The following is a 20,605-nucleotide window of genomic DNA, read 5'->3' as shown; positions in this document are numbered from 1 at the left end:
ATCATTCTTACCAACACCTATAGAAGACAATTGTTTACTCATACTCATTGGTGTGCTGGATGAATACATCATTCAATTACTTCAGATTTCCTAGTCTCTTATGAAACTGTGACAATGCAGTGCAGTTCACTTTTTAAACTTGTAAAGGTCACGCTTCATGAAAGAGCAATGCCTCCAAGTTATTGACAATTATTAAAGAAACAGATATTTGAAAAACACTTGTTAATTTGAAGAAACCGAAAAAGACACTTTATGAAACATAAAACAATCTGTTGGAGAAACTCAGGGGGTAAGCAGCATTATTGGGAAGAAATAAATTGTTAAGTGTTTCTCCTCTCTATTTTCCCTCTCCACTCTCAGTCCTGATGCAGGGTTTCAAACTGAAATATTCAAATTTATTTCCTAATATTGATGCTGCTGTTCCTTTAACAGATTGTTGCTTCAGATTCCAGCATCTGCAGTCCCTTGTGTCTCTCAGACACAATTGCTTAGAAATTCAACTATGAGATATCATGTTACACAATTGTAAATTAACTCTACTGGAATGAAGCACAACAATGAATATTTCCAGGTTGTTGCTTGTCAGTCCAGAAATTTAACCCTAAGTGCTGGACATAAATGCCTTGTCAGTGCACAAGGGACTCTGTAATGGAATGTTTCCTATTGCAGTTAATTTGACCCAATTATTGTGGAAGTAAAACTCACTGATCTTGGAACAATTACATTTTAACATAAGACTACTACACTGGGACCCCCATAATTACCTTTGATACAGTAGGCCAACTCACAGGATCTGGCACAAAACCTACAACTCCCCACCAATCTAATATAGTACCTCTTGGCCCAGGCCCTGAATCTCTGATGGCCCTGATCTCTGGTGCTCAAAGCCTTGCCTCACCACCCCATAAGACCCAGGAACCCCTCTCACATCTCCTTTTAGATCCGGCACCCAGTGGAAGCCATGCAAACCTCACTCTACAAACTACCTCCACCCCCACCCCTTCAGCCATGTACAAACCTCTCCTAGGCTATATCCTCGGTAAGCTGTATCAATCACCTTTTACCTGACACTGATCCCTGTAAAAGCAGAAACCTCAAGCATCACCCCAACCCTTCCCTGGTCCCAATCTTTTTTAAGGATATTATCTAATGTTCTCACCACTTATCTGGTTTGCCAGGCTGTCCATATTCCATAGGCTTTGACCTACAGTTACCAGCCCCTCTCTTCTTTCCTCAAACTCAGTCCTTGATTTCGGGTGATTCATGTTCAACCATGAAAACACTTTCAGTGGGCTGGCTGGTGGCGCAATGACATCAGCACTGGACCCGAGAGCGAAGGTTCCCGGGTTCAAACCCAGTCGGATCTGCACCCGAGTACACTTTCCATCCGAGCCGGGTTGAGTGTCGAGATCGCAACTCGACCTCGTAAAATAAAGGGAAAAATACTGCGAAATGTCTGTGTGAGGAGTGGTGCGTCACACAGTCTCTCTCTCACTCTGCGCCTTGTAAAGGCATGAAAAAGATATCGTCCCGCCAACATCACACATGCATGGACACACGTACGCAGACACACACGCCAAAAAAAACCACTTTCAGTAGTGCTGTAGCCATTATGGTCTCAGACACTATTCAAGCTCGCAATAGGGTACCTTAATTTATATGCTCTTTAACAGCGAGATGCAAACATCATCTGTGCAAATTCTTGGATATCAACAAACTAACAGACAGTTGGCAGGTGACTAATATCTAAACACTTGACGCTGCATTACTCACAGCAAGAAAACTTGAAAAGTGATTACTTAACTTCTATAACAATATACAGTACACAACAGCTAAAATGTCAGCCTACCTACAGTTTCAGTAGTCTGACTCCTGGTACCAGTTGTCTTCTTGGATTAAGCAGTAGCATAACACAAGTCATATCTTCTGCTTCATTCAGTTGATCCATCCTTATGTAATCCATCTGTACAGCTCATTTGCCTAAATTATGTGCTTAAGATTTCAACCCAAAGGATTCCTTCAGGGATCAGTGGTACTTTCTCCTTTCAAAAGTAAGCTTTGAGAACATGGTTATGACTGCATCATGGCACATCGTGAAGCTGGTAACTATAACTGTTAAGACTCCAGATTATGAGTCTGCAAATGCTCTGTTACTCTGATAACTGGCAAATAAAATTAGTGCTACAGAAGTGCCAAATGACTGTCTCCAACAAGTGAATCTATCCTTGAGATAGGTTTAATCATCAAATCTCTCCCTCCGCCATTAATACCGTCCTCACCACATCTCCTCCATATCCGGGGCATCTGCACTCACCCAAGCTTTCCGCTGCCTTAACAGCAACAGAGTTCTTGTCCTTACCTACCACCCCATGAGCCTCCAGATCCAACATATCATTCTCTGCATCTTCCGCCATCTCCAAAGGGATCCTACCATCTAATACATCTTTACCTCTCCTCCCCCTCAAAACTCTGCTTTTCACAGAGATCGTTCCCTCCGTGATTAACTTGTCTATTCAGCACTCCCCACTAATCTTCCTCCTGGCACTTATTTCTGCAAGTGGCCAAAGTGCTACATTTGCCCATTCACCTCCTCCTCATCTCCAAACAGTATTCCAGATGAGGCAACACTTCAACTGCGAATCTGCTGGGGTTGTCTATTGTATCCAGAGCTCCCAATACGGCCTTCTCTACATTGGTGAGACCCATTATAAATTGGGGGAATTCTTCACTGAGCAGCTCTGCTCCATTCGCCTAAAGCAGAACGTCCTGATGGTAAAACATTTTAACTTTGGTTCCTATTCCCATTCTGACATGTTGATCCATGGCCTCCGTTTGTGCCATGATGATGCCATTTTAGGGTGGAGGATCAACACCTTATATTCTGTCTCAGTAGCATCCAACTAGATGGCATGATATTGATTTCTCAAACTTCCAGTTTAAAAAAATCCCTCCTTTTCTCCACTTCTTTTATTCCCCATTCTGGCCTCTTACCTCTTCTCATCTGCGTATGTATCACCTACCCCTGTTCCCCTCCTCCTATGCTCCACTCTCCTGTCCTATCAAATTCCTTCCTCTCCAGTCCTTTACCTTTCCCACCCACCTAGCTCATCACCTAGCTATCCTCCTTCCCCTGGACTCTCTGGTGTCTTTCTTCTTCCTTTTCAGTCCTGAAGAAGGGTCTTGACCCAAAATGTTGACTGTTTGTTTATTTCCATGGATGCTGCCTGGCCTGCTGAGCTCCTCCAACATTTTGTGTGGGTTGTGCTGTTAATGTCGTCTGGATTCACTAATAATATGAAATTTAATTAAGTCTTCTACAAACTGGCACAGATCAGAAGTTGTGTATCCTGCTTAGAGCAACTCACCTCCTGACATTGTAAAGCTTTTCCATCTACAAAGTACAAGTCAGAAGGGAGTCAGAACACTCTCCACTGATACATATGCTCAGTTTCAACATTCAACCATCTCAATCCTTTTCAGGACAGAGTAAACAACTCCTTGATATCCTTCCTCCATCAGAGTATCATGGCTTCAATGTTTAAAATCTACAAAATTCATTTGTAGTTATTCACTTGCCTGGGTTACCTTAGCAATTTTTCCCTAACTTGCTTGGACTTACTTTTGCATGAAGTTCATGCAAAAAGAACAAGACTTTGTGTATATGGAAACATCCCCAACACTCCAATTGAACAATATCCTGGCTTGAAAACCATGTATGCCTTCATTGCCCCTGGTTCTACATCTTCTAGCCAACAAACGTGTAAGAATAGCTTCTCCAGACAGAACATGGCAGTTCAAGGTAGCTCCTCACCATCAGCATCCCATGGGATATTTACAGACTGGCAATAAATCTTGGACTTGTCAGTTATGCTTTAATCTCCCAAAGAAGATTTTTTAAAATAATCTGCATATCCACATTGTAAGTACTGATAGACATGTATCATAGCAACCTACTTCCACGGGTTACAAGTTTCAGTAATATTCTTCCCCAAATATACTAAGCATAACTTACTAGCACCACAGACATATCCACATATATATGACATGTTAACTGTATCACTCTGAGACAAACTGAGAGCTTAAATGGAGTTATTCAAAGGAAACTGTAGGGAAACAGTTCAATAAGGATTCAATGCAGCCAGTCTACTAGGAAATTACTAACCACATGGAGATAAAATGGGAAGACATTTACAGTGTCAGTTTCAAGGCCATAAGAATGTCCATCCCAGTACATGCATAAGGGATAGAAATAAGTTTCAGTTCACATTTGATTCTTTTCTTGATCATAAGGCTTTACAACTTTTGTTTCCAAACTATATACCTCTCATTATTTATAGTGTCAGTTAAGTAATTTCCAATGGGAACAGTTCATGTTTTTGAAAGGGACCTGAACAGATGTTTAGTTGAAAAGGAAAAGCAAAATAAATCCCACTCTGTATGAAAGAAAACTGAAGAATATGAAGGTTGCAAGAATGCTGTTTTATACTGACACAACTCTGAACTGAATCCATAACCTGCACTCACTTTCAAGGACTCTACAGCAATCGTTCTGAATATTATTTTTTGCGCAGAAAGTTAAACCTCTTACAAAGTTAAATCTTGCGACATAGGGGACAGCAGAGCTTTGCTTCCAGATGAGCTCAATGTCTTCTGTGCTTGCTTTGACCACCAAAAGGGAGGAACTATCACATATCCCCATGTCTCCTGACAATCCTTTGGTATCAGTATCTGAAGATGACGTGCGGGCTTCCTTCAAGAGAGTGAATCCAAGGAAAGCATCCAGTATAGACAGGGCACCTGGCTGAGAACTGGAGACCTGTGCTGACCAACTGGCTAGTGTATCCATGGATATCTTCAACCTCTTGCTCTGGCAGAGTATGGTACCCACCTGCTTCAAGCAGGCTTCAATCACACTGCTGCCCAAGAAGAGCATGGTAACCTGTCTCAATGAATATCGTCCAGTGGCACTTACATCCAGCTTGATGAAGTGTTTTGAGAGGCTGGCGTTCAAGGATATCAGCTCCAGTCTGAGTGGCGACTTGGATCCAGTCTGAGTGGCGACTTGGATCCACTCCAATGCATCTACTGAAGCAAATGACAGGAATTCTGCAGATGCTGGAAATTCAACCAACACACATAAAAGTTGCTGGTGAACGCAGCAGGCCAGACAGCATCTCTAGGAAGAGGTGCAGTCAACGTTTCAGGCTCTTCTCACCCTGTCTCTTGCAAAAACGCCATCCCCTTCTCGCAATTCCTCCGTCTCCGCTGCATCTGCTCTCAGGATGAGGCTTTTCATTCTAGGACGAGGGAGATGTCTTCCTTTTTTAAAGAAAGGGGCTTCCCTTCCTCCACTATCAACTCTGCTCTTAAACGCATCTCCCCCACTTCACGTACATCTGCTCTCACTCCATCCTCCCGCCACCCCACTAGGAATAGGGTTCCCCTGGTCCTCAGCTACCACCCCACCAGCCTCCGGGTCCAACATATTATTCTCCGTAACTTCCGCCACCTCCAACGGGATCCCACCACTAAGCACATCTTTCCCTCCTCCCCCCCCTCTGCATTCCGCAGGGATCGCTCCCTACGCAACTCCCTTGTCCATTCGTCCCCCCCATCCATCCCCACTGATCTCCCTCCTGGCACTTACCTGTGTAAGTGGAACAAGTGCTACACATGCCCTTACACTTCCTCCCTTACCACCATTCAGGGCCCCAAACAGTCCTTCCAGGTGAGGCAACACTTCACCTGTGAGTTGGCTGGGGTCCGGTGCTCCCGATGTGGCCTTTTATATATTGGCGAGACCTGACGCAGACTGGGAGACCGCTTTGCTGAACACCTACGCTCTGTCCGCCAGAGAAAGCAGGATCTCCCAGTGGCCACACATTTTAATTCCACATCTCATTCCCATTCTGACATGTCTATCCACGGTCTCCTCTACTGTAAAGATGAAGCCACACTCAGGTTGGAGGAACAACACCTTATATTCCGTCTGGGTAGCCTCCAACCTGATGGCATGAACATCGACTTCTCTAACTTCCGCTAATGCCCCACCTCCCCCTCATACCCCATCTGTTACTTATTTTTATACACACATTCTTTCTCTCAATCTCCTTTTTCTCCCTCTGTCCCTCTGAATATACCCCCCCCCCGCCCGTCTTTCTTCCCGGACCTCCTGTCCCATGATCCTCTCGTATCCCTTTTGCCTATCACCTGTCCAGCTCTTGGCTCCATCCCTCCCCCTTCTGTCTTCTCCTATCATTTTGGATCTCCCCCTCCCCCTCCAACTTTCAAATCCCTTACTCATTCTTCCTTCAGTTAGTCCTGACGAAGGGTCTCGGCCTGAAACGTCGACTGCACCTCTTCCTAGAGATGCTGCCTGGCCTGCTGTGTTCACCAGCAACTTTTATGTGTGTTGCATCTACTGAAGCAACAGGTTTACAGCAGATGTCATCACATTGGCTCTTCACACAACCCTGGAACATCCAGACATCACAGGTGCATACATCAGGGTGCTTTTTATCAATTACAGCTCAACATTAAATACCATCGTCCCCTCAAAACTAACCAGTAAACTCCAAGACCTGTGCCTCAATACTTGTGCAACTGGATCCTGGATTTCTTCACTTGTAGACCCCAGTCAGTTTGGATTGTTAAAAACATCTCCTCCACAATCTTTATCAGCACAGGAGAACCACAGGGATGTACGCTTAGCTCCCTGCTCTACTCGCTTTACAGCTATGACTGTGTGGCCAAGTACAGCTCCAAAACCATATACAAGTTTGCTGTTGACGCCACTGTTACGGGCTGTATCAAAGATGGTGATGAATCAGCATACAGCAGGGAGATTGAAAATTTGGCTAGGTGGTGTAATAACAACAACCTTTCACTCAATGTCAGCAAAACCAAGGAACAGATTGTGGACTTCAGGAGAGGGAAACCAGGGATCTATAAGCCAGTAATCATCGGAGGATCAGATGTGAAAAGGATCTGTAACTTTAAATTCCTGGGTGTCACTATCTCAGAGGACCTATCCTGGACCCATCATATCATATATAATTGCAAAGAAAGCACAACAACGCTTCTACTTCCTCAGGCGCCTGTGATGTTTGGCATGTCATAAAAACCTTGGCAAACTTCTATAGACATGTGGTGTAAAGCGTACTGACTGCCTGCGTTAAGGGTGGTATGAGAACACCAAAGCCTTTGAGCAGAAAATCCTACAAAAGGCAGTGGATTTGGCCCAGTACATCACGGGTAAAATCCTCCCAAACATTGATCACATCTACATGAAACGTTGTCTTAGAAAAGCAGCGTCCATCATCAAAGATCCTCACCACCCAGGCCATGCTCTTTTCTTGCTGCTGCCATCAGGTAAAAGGTACAAATGCCTCAGGCCTCTCACCATCAGGTTCAAGAACAGTTACTATCACTCAACCATCAGGCTCTTAAACAAAAGGGGATGACTACACTCATTCTACTCACGGTGTTCTCACAACCGATGGTCTTACTCTTTTATCTTGTTATTTCATGCTTGTTATCTATTGCTATTTATTTATCTTTGTATTTGCACAGTTTGTTGTTCATTGATCCTGTTTACAGTTACTGTTCAATAGATTTGCTAAGTATGCCTGCAGAAAATGAACCTCAGGTGTGAGTTGTATGAGGTGACATGTATGTACTCTGATAATAAATTTTACTTTGAATTTGGCACAATTTGTCTTCTTTTGCACATTGGCTGTTTGTCAGTCTTTATTTATGTACAGTTTTTTTCATAAATTCTATTGTACTTCTTTATTTTCCTGTAAATGCCTGCAAGAAATTGAATCCCAAGATTCAAGATTTAAAATGCAAGTTTATTTATCACGTGTACGTCGAAACATACAGTGAAGTTCATCGTTTGCATTAACAACCAACACACCTGAGGGTGTGCGGGGGTTAGCCCGCAAGTGTCACATTCCAGTGTCAACATAACATACCCACAATGATTGGTGGAACAACACTGAGCACAACTAAACAGAACACAACAAGCAGTAAAACAACAACAGTAAAATAAGCCACATCTCTTCCTCCCACCCGTGGTGTACACAGTCCTCTAACGCTAAGACAGAGTTTCTTTTTGGCCTCCAGCCTCCAGCAGACTCAGATATGCAGACATTGGGCCTTCGACTACCCCAGAGGATTTGTGGAAATTTGTAGACCCCGGGCTTCAGTCAATAGGTCTTGATCTCCAAGTTCCACATGTGACTCTCAAACACATTTCACCTCGTTTCTCCTGCTCGTATGGACTCTGGAAACCTACTGACAGCTTGCTGGCAATAGTGGGTGGAGGTGGGAGGAGGTGACACAGCCTTCATCCATGCTGGTATGCCAGTCCAGCTTCTGGCTGGACATCATGGCCCAGCCTCCAGATGTCCTGTGCCCTTGTTGCTGGCTTTCAAATATGGAGTGGAGACTTAAGACTCTGGGCAGTCCTCTATTTGCCCCACAACTTTAACCTAACTTCTCTCTTCCCTGTCCCTAAAAACCATCCCCACCCCCAAAAAAACAGCTAAAATTGAGCCACAACCTCAACGGAGGTCACAGCTTGGTGCCATCTTAAGTATATAATATAAGGTAGTAGATGGTGACATATACATATTTTGATAATAAATTGACTTTGACAAATAAACCTAATATACAGTGATTATTTTAAATCTACCATTACCCAGGCATCGTACTCGCATTGCTAAATGTGCTATGGGATATCGATATTTTGCAATCCCATCTGGTGGCACAGATGGACCCAATTACTGAGAGCGATTTGTTAATTGCTAATGAGCTACATAAATATGTACCACAAAAGCTATTTACCACTATCATATTTCATTTGTAGCTCTGGTAGTAGTTTAACATGTTTAAAAATGTGCTATTTATATAAGTTTTTAAGTTACCCAAGCCAGAAGGTTCAAGTTTCTAGAAATAAGAGCACAAAGATCTACAATAAAAATAGCAATGTGCTACTGAGGGAGTCATACGGCTTTCAAATTTCCCCATAGTTTTGGTAAACCAAAGCGTCAAACCACTTTGGATGCCATATGCATGAATGCCGTAATGTGTTTGCAATGAATGCATGCTTCTGGTGGGCAAAGTTAGCTAACTGTGAAGCATAAATGCTGGTTTAAATTTAGCACTTCAGTCAACACTCTCAGCATCAAGAATAACATTTAATTATTCCTATTAAAAAGGAATTAACAGCTATTTAGAGGGTTGTTGCTAGTTGATTTCTTCTACATGTGTTTGTGCTTTCTATAATTGCTTCAGTTGTCAAATGGGAATGATATGGCAAATTCTCAAGGTTCCACATAAACACAGTGTTTTCAGGCAAGCACGAGGAAATCTGCAGATGCTGGAAATTCAAGCAACACACACAAAATGCTGGTGGAATGCAGCAGGCCAGGCAGCATTTTGTGTGTTTTCAGGCAAGAATGCATTCAGACATTCTCCATAAAATGTAGCAATGTTAAAAAATAAAATCACATATAAAACAGGACAGAAAGAGAGAGACGGTCAGAGGGACTCTCAACAGGAAATTACATCAATCAACTGTGCTCAGGCAGTAATTCTCCAATCTATACCTGAACAAAGAATAATGTATGATATGTTTGCAAATGGACATGGGAATTCCCTAAAGGTTAATTTGCAGGTTGAGTCAGTAGTGACGAAGGTAAATGCCATGTTAACTTTCATTTCAAAAGGGCTAGAATATAAAAGCAAAGATGTAATATTGAGGGTTTGTAAGACACTGGTAAGGCCTCACTTGGAGTATTGTGAGCAGTTGTGGACCCCTTATCTAAGAAAGGATGTTCTGACATTGGAGAGGGTTCAAAGGAAGTTCTTGAAAATGATTCCAGGATTGAAAGGCTTGTCATATGAAGACAGTTTGATGGCTCTGGACCTGTTCTCACTGGAATTCAGGAGAATGAAGGGTGACCTCATTGAAAACTATCGAACGTTGAAAGGCCTCAAAAGAGTGGACATAGAGAGGATATTTCCTATGGTGAGGGAGTCTATGACCAGAGGACGCAGCCTCAGAATAAAGGAATGTCCTTTTAGAACAGAGGTGAGCAGATATTTCTTTAGCAACAGGGTGGTGGATATGTGGAATTTGTTGCCACAGACGGATATGGAGGCCAAGTCATGGGATATATTTCAGCTAAAAGTTGATAGATTCTTGATTAGTCAGAGCATAATGGGACACGGGGAGAAGGCAGGAGATTAGGGCTGAAAGAGAAATTGGATCGGCCATGATGAAATGGTGGAGCAGACACAATGGACCAAATGGCCTAATTCTGCTCCTATATCTAATGGTTTTATGCTTGCAATTTAACTAAAACATTTTTATTGAAACCTGCCATCTGCTGCAGCCACCAATACAAGATTAGAGAAGTATGGAGGCTACATTGTCAGTATCTGTAATAGTGATGCCAGAAATAAACTTTTATGTGGCTGGCTCCTTCCATTCTGAAGCTAACGATAGTTGCAGTATCTTATACTGTGTTGCTGCTTAAATTTGGATACTAATCACTGGGGTTCTCTTTTCAGAAAGAACTACTTCAAGGATTCAAAGTACACTTATTATCAAAGTATGTATGCAGTATACAACCCAAAGATTCATCTTCCCACAGACAGCCACGAAACAAAGAAAACCATGGAACCTGTTCAAAGTATCAAACCCCCAACATGCAAAGAAAAACAACAAATTGCGCAATCCACAAACTGTGTCAACTGAACCTTCCCCAAGACTCGAGACTCTGGCACTATTCTCCAGCAGGAATGAGCGAGAGGTGCCGATTGAATACAGGCACCTTCCTCTGGGAGCAGCAAGGGAGAGACCGGTCACTCACAAGCATCCAGTGCTGAACACCCGCTCGCCTTCTGCTCTCACCCTCATTGGTTTCAATTTTCCTCAGTGCTTTAATTGGTAAGATCGGAAAGAAATGGTCTCCAGGCCGCACACTTCATTCGAAACCTCACCAAACTCCCTCTGAGATAACAAAGTGCCAGATTGCTCAATACACCATCAAACTGTAGACCACAGGTTCCAATAACAGCTGAATCATATTTGAAAGAAGAAGTAAAGGAAGTAAATTAAGTAATTCTGTGAACTGTCTGAAGGATGTTGCCTTTCGTTGCATTGTTCACTGGCGCCATTTTCTTCAGGATTCTGTTCTGCCTTTCCAGACAGACAAAACGGGTGGCAATGCCATGGCTTTTCCCTTACTGCACACAGGGTGCCATCAAAATTAGTTTCAGGAAGTCACTTGTCAACACTAACCTACACAGAAACCACAAGGAATTCCATTTCCTCAATATCCCGCTGGCAGACAGTGAATCACATTATCTTCATTCCACAACAATCCATTGTGATGGAACAAACATGGAAAAATGAAAATGAAACACTGGGAAAAAATGGTGTTTCCTTACAACACAACTGATGACCAGTGCACAATCGCTGCAACATACTGGAAATGTGTGCAATGAATGTAAAAAAGCAGACCTGAAGCTTTCACTGCATGGTTTGTTCTGAGCAAGATGTTTTTTTGAGGGCCAATCTTGCCATCAGCTAATGGCAAAGAAAAAACAAAAGGGAGCGACCCGTGCGGCCCCTTTCTCCCTGGATTGACCATAAAAATCTAATTTGTGCAAAAAGGATAATAACAACCTTTATTCACCAACAACTCTACATCTTTTTTATGACAATGATCAATTTTACTTGGCCACAAAAGTAAATGCAAGAACAAAATACAAAATAGAGATCAAATGTATGAATGGAATCATGTCATAATGTCAACAAAAATAATTTATTTTTGTCCATGTCTTTGGTGTGCCTTTGCACGTCCTAATGTTCTTTTACAGTACCACTCCAGTAGCCAGCACAGCTGGTGAATGATGGATGACGCTTATTGGGAGACTTGTAGATGACCTTGAACAATGACTTCAAACAGCTCTTGATAAAGAGAACCCAACTGCATATATACTATGTGGCCATACAGTGGTGGTTGAATTGGCTGAAAGGCAACAGCAATGACACAGACAAGAGACAGAGGTGAGACTTCTGGGCTCCATCTCTACCCAGAGTGGCACCATGGTAATCCAAGCAACCCGATTAATTTCTGGACCACCAGGATATACTTTGCACAGTAATGCTCAACCAAAATGGCAGAAGATGGACTTCACGGGTGCGGAATGAGCTGGGAAACTGCCTAAACCACTGGAATCAGGCAAGATTGTATGTAATGCTGGTGCTGGAATGTTGGCCTTCTGACGCTGTGTTATAGATAAGCTTTATTCGTCACATGTACATCGAAATATACAATGAATTGCATAATTTACATCAGATCAAATCTGCAAGGATTGTGCTGAGGAGCCCGCAAGTATCGTCATGCTTCCAGTGATAACATAGTACGCCTACAACTCATTAATCATAACTGTGTGTTTTTGGAATGTGAGAGGAAACCGGAGCACCCAGAGGAAACCCACGCGGTCATGGGGAGAACGCACAAACTGCTTACAGGCAGCGGTGGGCGCTGAAGCCCAATCTTACAGCTGGGGTTGCACTACCATTCAGTTCAGTTCAGTCCATGCAGACCAGAGTTAGCCATCCCTTTCCTTGCAGAAAGGATAGGCTTTAAACTTTGTACAAAGCTCTGTATTGGACACCTTCACGCTGGCTGATAGTGAAGAGAGTTTTGCTGGTATTGTCAGCCTTATCGATGACCTGGCAGTGTCATTAAGTACCTGATTTATCACCATATGCAGATTCTGCCTTATGCTATACTCAAAATTACGTGTATTGTCAAATCCAATTTGGAACTTGAGTGCAGTTTATCTTCTCATTTGGCCTGATCTTGGGTATCTGAAATGAAAAAGAAATAACGGTAAGGTTGTGCTAGGTGGGGGAAAACATTTTTATATTACTAACAACTTGTAAATTAGAAAGGAATGTATCAGGGGAGATGTGGGATGTGATAAGTAAGCATGAAAATACCATTATCTTTGAGCCAAGGCCTAAATAATGGACACACTAATAATGGTCTGTATTCTCTCCTTTAATGATGACTGTGGCATACAGGCATGCCTGTCTGCTTTAGTTTGTTCCTTCTGCATCTTGTTATACATCACCTTGCCCTGCAAGAGTGAGAGAGAGAGAAGTGTGAAATTCAGTGCCATGCAACTTGTTTGGTCAATGTAGTTATCATGGATGAATACCTCACTGTGTTTAGACCATGAGATACCAGTATGAAAATTGCAGCACAGAACATAGGACAGTGGAGCACAGTACAGATCTTTTGGCTCACTATGTTATCCCAACCTTTTAACCTATTCTAAGATCAATCTAACACTTCCCTTCTACATGGCCCTTCAATTTTCTTTCATACATATGCCTATCTAAGAATTCTCAATGTCCCTAATGTACCTACCTCTACCACCAATCCTGGCAGCATGTTCTACACATCCTCCACACTCTGTGTAAAAAGCCTACCTTAGGCATCCCACCTATACTTTCCTCTAATCATCTTAAAATTAGACCCTCTTGTATTAGCCATCTTCCTGCTGGGGAAAAGGCGATGGCTGTCGAATCTATCAAAGCCTCTTATCATCTTATGAACCTCTGTTAAGTTTGCTCTCATCCTCATTTGCTCCAAAGGAAAAAGCCCTAGTTCACTTAACCTTTCCATAAGATATTCTCTCTTATTCATCTAGCATTCTGGTAAATCTCCTCTGCACTCTAAAGCTTCCGCATCCTTTCTATAATGTAGTGGTTAGAGCTGAACACAATACTCCAAGTGTGGTCTAACCCGAATTTTATAGAGCTGAAACATTACCTTACAGTTCTTGATCTCAATCCTTAACTAATGAAGGCCAACACACCATATGCCTTCTTAACCACCATATCAATTTTCTTTTTTTTTTTGGCGTTTGCCTGTGTGCGTGCGAGTCTGTGCGTGTGTCTGTGTGTCCGTGCGTGCATCCGTGATGATGGCTTTTACAAGGCACGGAGTGTGAGAGAGAGACTGTGACGTGCCACTCCTCACACAGACACTTTCACAGTATTTTCCCTTCCCCTACGAGGTTGAGTTGCAATCTCGACACTCAACCCAGCACGCATGGAAAGTGTACTCGGAGCGGACCTGACTAGTTTCAAACCCAGGAACCTCTGCTCCCGGGTCCAACGTCAATGCCGTTGCACCACCAGCTGGCCCCACCATATCAATTTTCAAGGCAAATTTGAGGGGTCTATGGATGTGGATCTCAAGATCCCTATGACTCTCCACCTTGATAAGAATCATGCCATTAATCCTGTATTTTGCCTTAAACTTTGACCTTTCAAAATGCAACACTTCATACTTTTTATAGATTGAACTCCATCTGCCACTTCTCAGTCCAGCTCTACATCCTATCAATGTCCTGTTGCAACCTACAACAATCTTCTACACTAACCACAACACCTCCAACCTAGCAGCATCACAGATAGATGTTAGGAATGAGCCTTGATTAATCAAGACTGTTGGCAAAACAAATGGAGACATAGTGAAATAAGGATTGCTTATAAACAGTTGGTAAGATATTACATTAAAAAATTACTCACAGACCTTGACAAGTGTGATGAAGTTGAACTCCTTGTGGCAATGCATTCAGGTCCTTGAGACTTGTCTCCCAGGGTTAACATCAAATGCTCTATTCCAGATCTTTCTCTTTCTTGACAAATAGCGGCACGGCCTCCTGGTTATGTATTGACACAGAATGTATTTTGCAGTTTGCTGCAGCTGAAAACCTTCGTCCTTCTCCCGTGTTGTGCCATTCTTCTTTGTTTCTCAGGTGATTGCAGAAAGGCAGACAGCAACAACCACCAGCTACAGTGTGCCTCCTCTTTAGTGGGTGCAGAGTAACTAACAGAATAACATCACTCATAAAATTGACTCCAAGCTGATGTGTCAAGCTAATTAACAAAATGGTCAGTGCAACATGGTCATTAACAGCTGCTCTCATAAAAATAAACAGGTAGTATAAAATTAGTGAAGGTTAAATCACACACATTGCATCTTTCATTTTCAGAAGGCAGTGAACTTGGTACACACAGATTTTAATACAAAGACTTCTCTCATTCTATTCCAGATAGGCAACCAATACTATGTGTAGTGGTCAGTAGAGCAGAATTAGAATTTTGTGTTCCTGCTTATCACTTTTCAGCATCTGTCTCCAATCTTCCCCTTACCTTCTCTCACTCATCTCCATCTAGTTCTCAATCTTTCTCGTCCTTTTATTTTCTCCTTGTCTGGCACACTTATCATCTTTCTGCTGCTGTCGCTCAACTCCTCCACCTTTCCTCTCACCTGCCAGTTACCTTTCACTCCTCCTGAAATATTGACTATTCTTCTCCCCCCACCACCACCACAGATGCTGCTCAACAGCCAACCGGATCGAGGCGTACGAATTGAAAGTCACACATTTTGACCATATTTTTCATTACAAATTCTTATTGACAACTACATTCCCCATTTCATTACACTGTCCTATTAGCAGCGGTATACGTAGAGTGTAAGTTCATAATGATATTTAGAAACAGAAAGCGCTGAAAGGAAAAACATATTTGCAATATTATTTGTGTTGGAATTGCAGACCAATGTTAATATCATGTGCAATCTTCAGATGAATGAAGTTAGAGGCTACAACATGATTGGCCCACAGAAGGCTAACTTAGTTGGTTTGTCAACTTCAGTTCACAACTTACTTCTAGTTGCACCAGAGCCTTCAATTCATTTCTTTCTTTTCATCTCCGGTCAATTTTGCTAAAAAAAAAAATTTCAAAATCCAACTCTATAAAAAAAATCAAACCAGAATGAGAAAAGAAATGGTCATATGTTTTTTTTGCTGACTTTCTGTCTCCTCACCAATATTAGAAATGAAAAGTTCTTCCTTACTTTTATAAGCCACTAAAATTATCTTTTCCAAATGGAAAGAAATACAAGTGAGTTAATTAGAACATAGGACAGTACAACACAAGAACAGAAACTTGACCTACACATCTCCTTTGAACCTAATTAACCCCCTCACCTTTAATAGACGCTCCAAAGGTAGTCACAGCCGAAGGGTGGTAGTGGGGACGAGCTCCCACTGCTAAACAAATGCTCTTCATGGCATGCATCTCAAACAGCCTCTGATAACCAAGTCCAACTCCTGGCCTTCACGTGTGGCATAGTTCTTATGCCCAGCAGAGCTGTTCTCACTGACAGGAGAAGGGGCAAAGGCGGGCCACTGGCACCTTAAAACCAGTTGCTCCGGGCAGATGGGGCTCATAACCACGGATGGTAGATCATCTAGGAGAGGAAAAACCCCGATTTCAAACCTCCGCTGCCTTGAAGCTATACCCGCTCACAGGAAAGGCTTTGAGAGTAAACCCCGAGGAAAAATCCGGAGTCGGAGTCCCGAAGGCGGCTGACTGCCGTACCCAGCACCGTCACGGCAACTCCTGCGATGCTGCTGGCACCAAACTGTATTGACTTTCGTTGTTCCTTTGGACCTGTCATCAGCATGGAAAGGGGGTCCCACTGCATGGGCAACAGACGGATCTCCACATCAACTCTGCCCTGGCTTGTGCCCTGGAGAGGCCACTCCCCAGTGACTACCAGAGGCGCAGTACCCATGGTCAACCACAACCGACGGAGGCCACACACACACACTCACACACACACACACACACACAGTGTTAGGCATTTCAACCCTGGGAAAAAGATACTGGCTATTTATCTATGTCTCTCATAATCATATAAATTTCTATCAGATCTCCCCTTAGCTTCTGCCGCTGAGGAAAAAACAACCAAAGACCATCCACCCTGTTTTTTCAGCACACACCACTAATCCAGGCAGCATTCCGGTCAACCTCTTCTGCACTCTCTCCAAATCCTTCCTATAATGGGGTGACCAGAAGTGAATGCAATATTCCAGATTCAAAGAACATTTATTATCAAACTATGAATGCAGTATACAACCCTGAGCTTCGTCTTCCCCACAGACAGCCACCAAATAAAAGAAAACCATGGAAGCTGTTTTTTTTCTTTCGGCAAGGTGGCGGCACTACTGGTTGCAGCGGCTTCTATGGGGTCAACCAAAGGTGCTACCGTTCTACTCAAAATCCTTCTATACATTAAGAACTCGAAGGACTGCAAGTCTACACCATCAGCAGGTTGCTCACTAGTGAAGATAACAAAGGAGCTCCAGAACGTGCTGCTGCCTGAGTCGATGGAGCTCTGTTGTGGCTGACTGAAGATTTTTTAGTGGCACTCAATGGACTCAGGTCTCAAGCTGCTGGGACGTCTGAACCATTGCACTCTACCAGGAGCAGTGTAGAGCAGCTGTGGTGACTGAAGATTTAAACTGAACTTGACTATGTATATATGGTTAAATGACAATTAAACTTGAATTCAATTGAAGAGAAACAGCAAACTCTCCCTCCCCCCACACAGAAAAAAAACACGCAACTGGCAACAAAAAAAAACAAGTGAGAAAACACAAAATCGAAAGAGTCCAAACATACTTCAGTTCAGCTCAGTGTTCTTTATCTGAAGGCCACCCTGACTCAAAGTCACCCAAAATAGCAACAGAAAAAGAAACACAGCATAATGTGAACTCGCGCCCTATCTCCAGTCTTCTTGGCCTTGAGGCCACACATTTCATTCGAATTCTCCCAGAGCTCTCTCAGAGACAGCGAAGCGCCATTTCACTCAATTGGCTCGATAACACACCACCAAAATGTAGATCACAGACTACGTAGATGCAGTTTAAATGTTATAAAGCTACAACACAAAAAAAGCTGTAATATGTAAAAGCTGCAACATAAAATGCAACTACAACTTAAATTGCAACTTCATTAACAGGTTTTAACTGAAATAACATCATTTTATGGACTATTTACCCTTGCTTAGCCCAAGTGCTCCAATTTCAATTTCTCTTTATCCCTACATTGTGACTCACTTTCTCTCCTGTCAAAGTTCATGGAATCAAAACCAAAACAAATTGAAACCAGAGCAGACATTTCTTCCATTCTTACAGACACACACCAACACATCATTTTAAAAATACAGTATACAAAACTACCATCTTAATGTTTAATTTTTTTTTCGCTCTGCTTCATTCACAAAGCTATCCTGCTGCTGAGATTATAGCAGTAAAACCTAATCTTGCTGAAATTCCCGAGTATAATGTCTCGGATCTGAAAGTTCCAATGAGGCTTAAAAGTCAAAGATTAAAGGCGCAAAGATGTTATTCTTAAAAATATTTTGGATTATTTTGAAATTTCACATTCCTGAAGGGGAAATCTTGCCTGACATATTTGTTGGAATTCTTCTTGAGGACATAACAAGGAGGATAGAAAAAGGAGAGTCAGTGGATGTTGTTTTCTTGGATTTTCAGGCCTTTGACAAGTTGCCACACATGAGGCAGCTTTATAAGATCCCATGATATTATAGGGAAAGATACTAACGGATAGAAGATTGGCTGATTGGCAGGAGGCTAAGAATCGGAATAAAGGAGGCCTAGTCTGGTTACCTGACAGTGTCAAGTGGTATTCTGCAGGAGCTGGTATTGGGACCACTTCTTTTCATGTCACTTGTCAAGATTTGGATGATGGAATGAGTGGTTTTGTAGTCAAGTTTGAAGACAATAAAAAAGGTGGAGGGGCAAGAGGTGTTGAGGGAGCAGGGAGTCTAAACAAGGATTTGGATGGATTGGGAGAAAGGGCAAAGAAGTGTCAGATGGAATACAGTGGAGGGAAATATAAGGTTAGTCACTTTGAGTAGAAAAAGTAAAGGCATAGGCTATTTTCTAAATGGGGAGAAAGATCATAAATCAGATTAAGAAAGGGACTTGGGAGTCCTTGTGCAGAATTCCCTAAAGGTTAACTTGCAGGCTGAGTCAGCAGTAAGGAAGACAAATGTAATGTTAGTATTTATTTGAAGAGGACTACAATACAGGTTTCCCCCGCCATCCGAAGGTAGAGTGTTCCTATGAAATGGTTCATAAGCTGGAATGTGGTAAAGAGTGAAGAAGCAATTACCATTTATTTATATGGGAAAAATTTGTGAGCGTTCGCAGACCCAAAAAAACAACCTACCAAATCATGCCAAATAACACATAAAACCTAAAATAACAGTAACATATAGTAAAAGCAGGAATGATATGATAAATACACAGCCTATATAAAGTAGAAATACTTTTCCACAATCATTGCCGCACTGTTCTCCGTAGCCAAAATCTCACGCAAGCGCTCTCGGCAGAAACACTCTCTCTAGTAACCTTTAAGCTATGAAGCTGCCAAATCATACCAAATAACACATAAAAATACACAGCCTATATAAAGAGGAAATAATGTATGTACAGTGTCGTTTCACTTACCAGAATCAGGAAGACAGCACCGAGCACACTGATGATGGTGTGTTAGGCTGAGTCGTCGGAGGCTGGGGTAGTACAGTGGTCCCCACCCTCCAGGCCGCAGACCGATACCGATCCGCGAAGTATGCAGGGGTGCAGCGTTGGCCGGGACGCACCCTTCACATCTTTAAGAAAAAAGCCGAAATAACCAAGCTAATTAATTAGGTGCCACCCGGCACGTAAATGTCGGCCCAGATCAGAGGCGACGCAATCAGCAGTCACCTCTGATCTGGGCTAACATTTACGTGCTGGGCGGCACCTAATTAATTAGCTTGTTTATTTCGGCTTTTTTCTTAAAGATGTGTTGGGTGCGTCCCGGCCACCGCTGCATTCTCCGCGGCAATGTATCGGTCCGCGGCCCGGGGGTTGGGGTGGTGGGACACTGGGATGTCATCTCATTGTCGTCTGTTTCCATTAGGGCAGGCAGGTCATCTTCTTCTATGTCTGCCTGCCTTGATGTCGAAGGTCGAGGTTCGTCGTCTGCCATGGCTGATGTGGAAGGCTTGAAAAACGACAGTATGCTTGACTGCTTAGACTTGAGCATTTTTCTATCTCACAGTTCTTTGTAAGCACTCAAACCATCCTGCAAATATGCCCTAAAGCTATGTACCCTTTCAAAATTAAAGTTGTACTTTTCTGCAATCATTGCAGCAAAAATCTCACGCAGTTGCTTCACGTTCAGTTCCGGGACGACTTTACTTTCGGTCTGTTCACTACTGCATTCGGTTTCGATTGTTATCCTTTCCTCTTCCAATTGCATCAGCTCTTCATCTATCAGTTCTTGGTCATGGGATGCCAAAACCTCTTCAACATCATCTTCGTCAACTTACACAAGCCAAACTCACTTTGTCCTTACTTCGTTCACCACGATTGAAATGCTTAATTATGTCTAGTTTTACGCTAAGTGTAACACCCTTGTGATCTCTTTTAGGCTTTTCTGATACCTTAGAACTCATCTTGCTAACAGCTGCTCACAGGCACGTGTTTAAGCAATGCCGGCTAGAATGCAGTTCCGGAGGAGGAGCTTGGCTGCTCGGGGCGCGCGCTGCCTTTTATCACGCGCTGCTTTTTTCGTGCGCTGCCTTTTATCGCGCACTGCCTTTTTTCGTAACAGTGAAAACACCTTCTGTTAGCGAAA

At 42.8% G+C, this 20,605-nt stretch overlaps 1 protein-coding gene and 1 long non-coding RNA gene across 4 annotated transcripts in view; both read right to left on the bottom strand.

Annotated features, from left to right (window-relative positions):
- Positions 1–20,605, bottom strand: part of LOC134337375 (E3 SUMO-protein ligase PIAS4-like) — a 120,928-nt gene that overhangs the window by 77,189 nt on the left and 23,134 nt on the right. The gene's annotated exons all lie outside the window — the stretch shown is intronic.
- On the bottom strand, positions 7,687–19,568 carry LOC134337376 (uncharacterized). Its single transcript, XR_010015976.1, has 3 exons — positions 14,634–19,568; positions 13,028–13,167; positions 7,687–12,895 (listed from the first exon to the last, which is right to left on the bottom strand). It is a non-coding gene; the product is annotated as an uncharacterized LOC134337376 (long non-coding RNA).

The sequence above is a fragment of the Mobula hypostoma genome, chromosome 24 (genome assembly GCF_963921235.1).
Source record: "Mobula hypostoma chromosome 24, sMobHyp1.1, whole genome shotgun sequence".
NCBI lineage: Eukaryota > Metazoa > Chordata > Chondrichthyes > Myliobatiformes > Myliobatidae > Mobula > Mobula hypostoma.
Note: the sequence above shows the minus strand (reverse complement) of the source record. Positions and strands in the feature narration are given on the sequence as shown.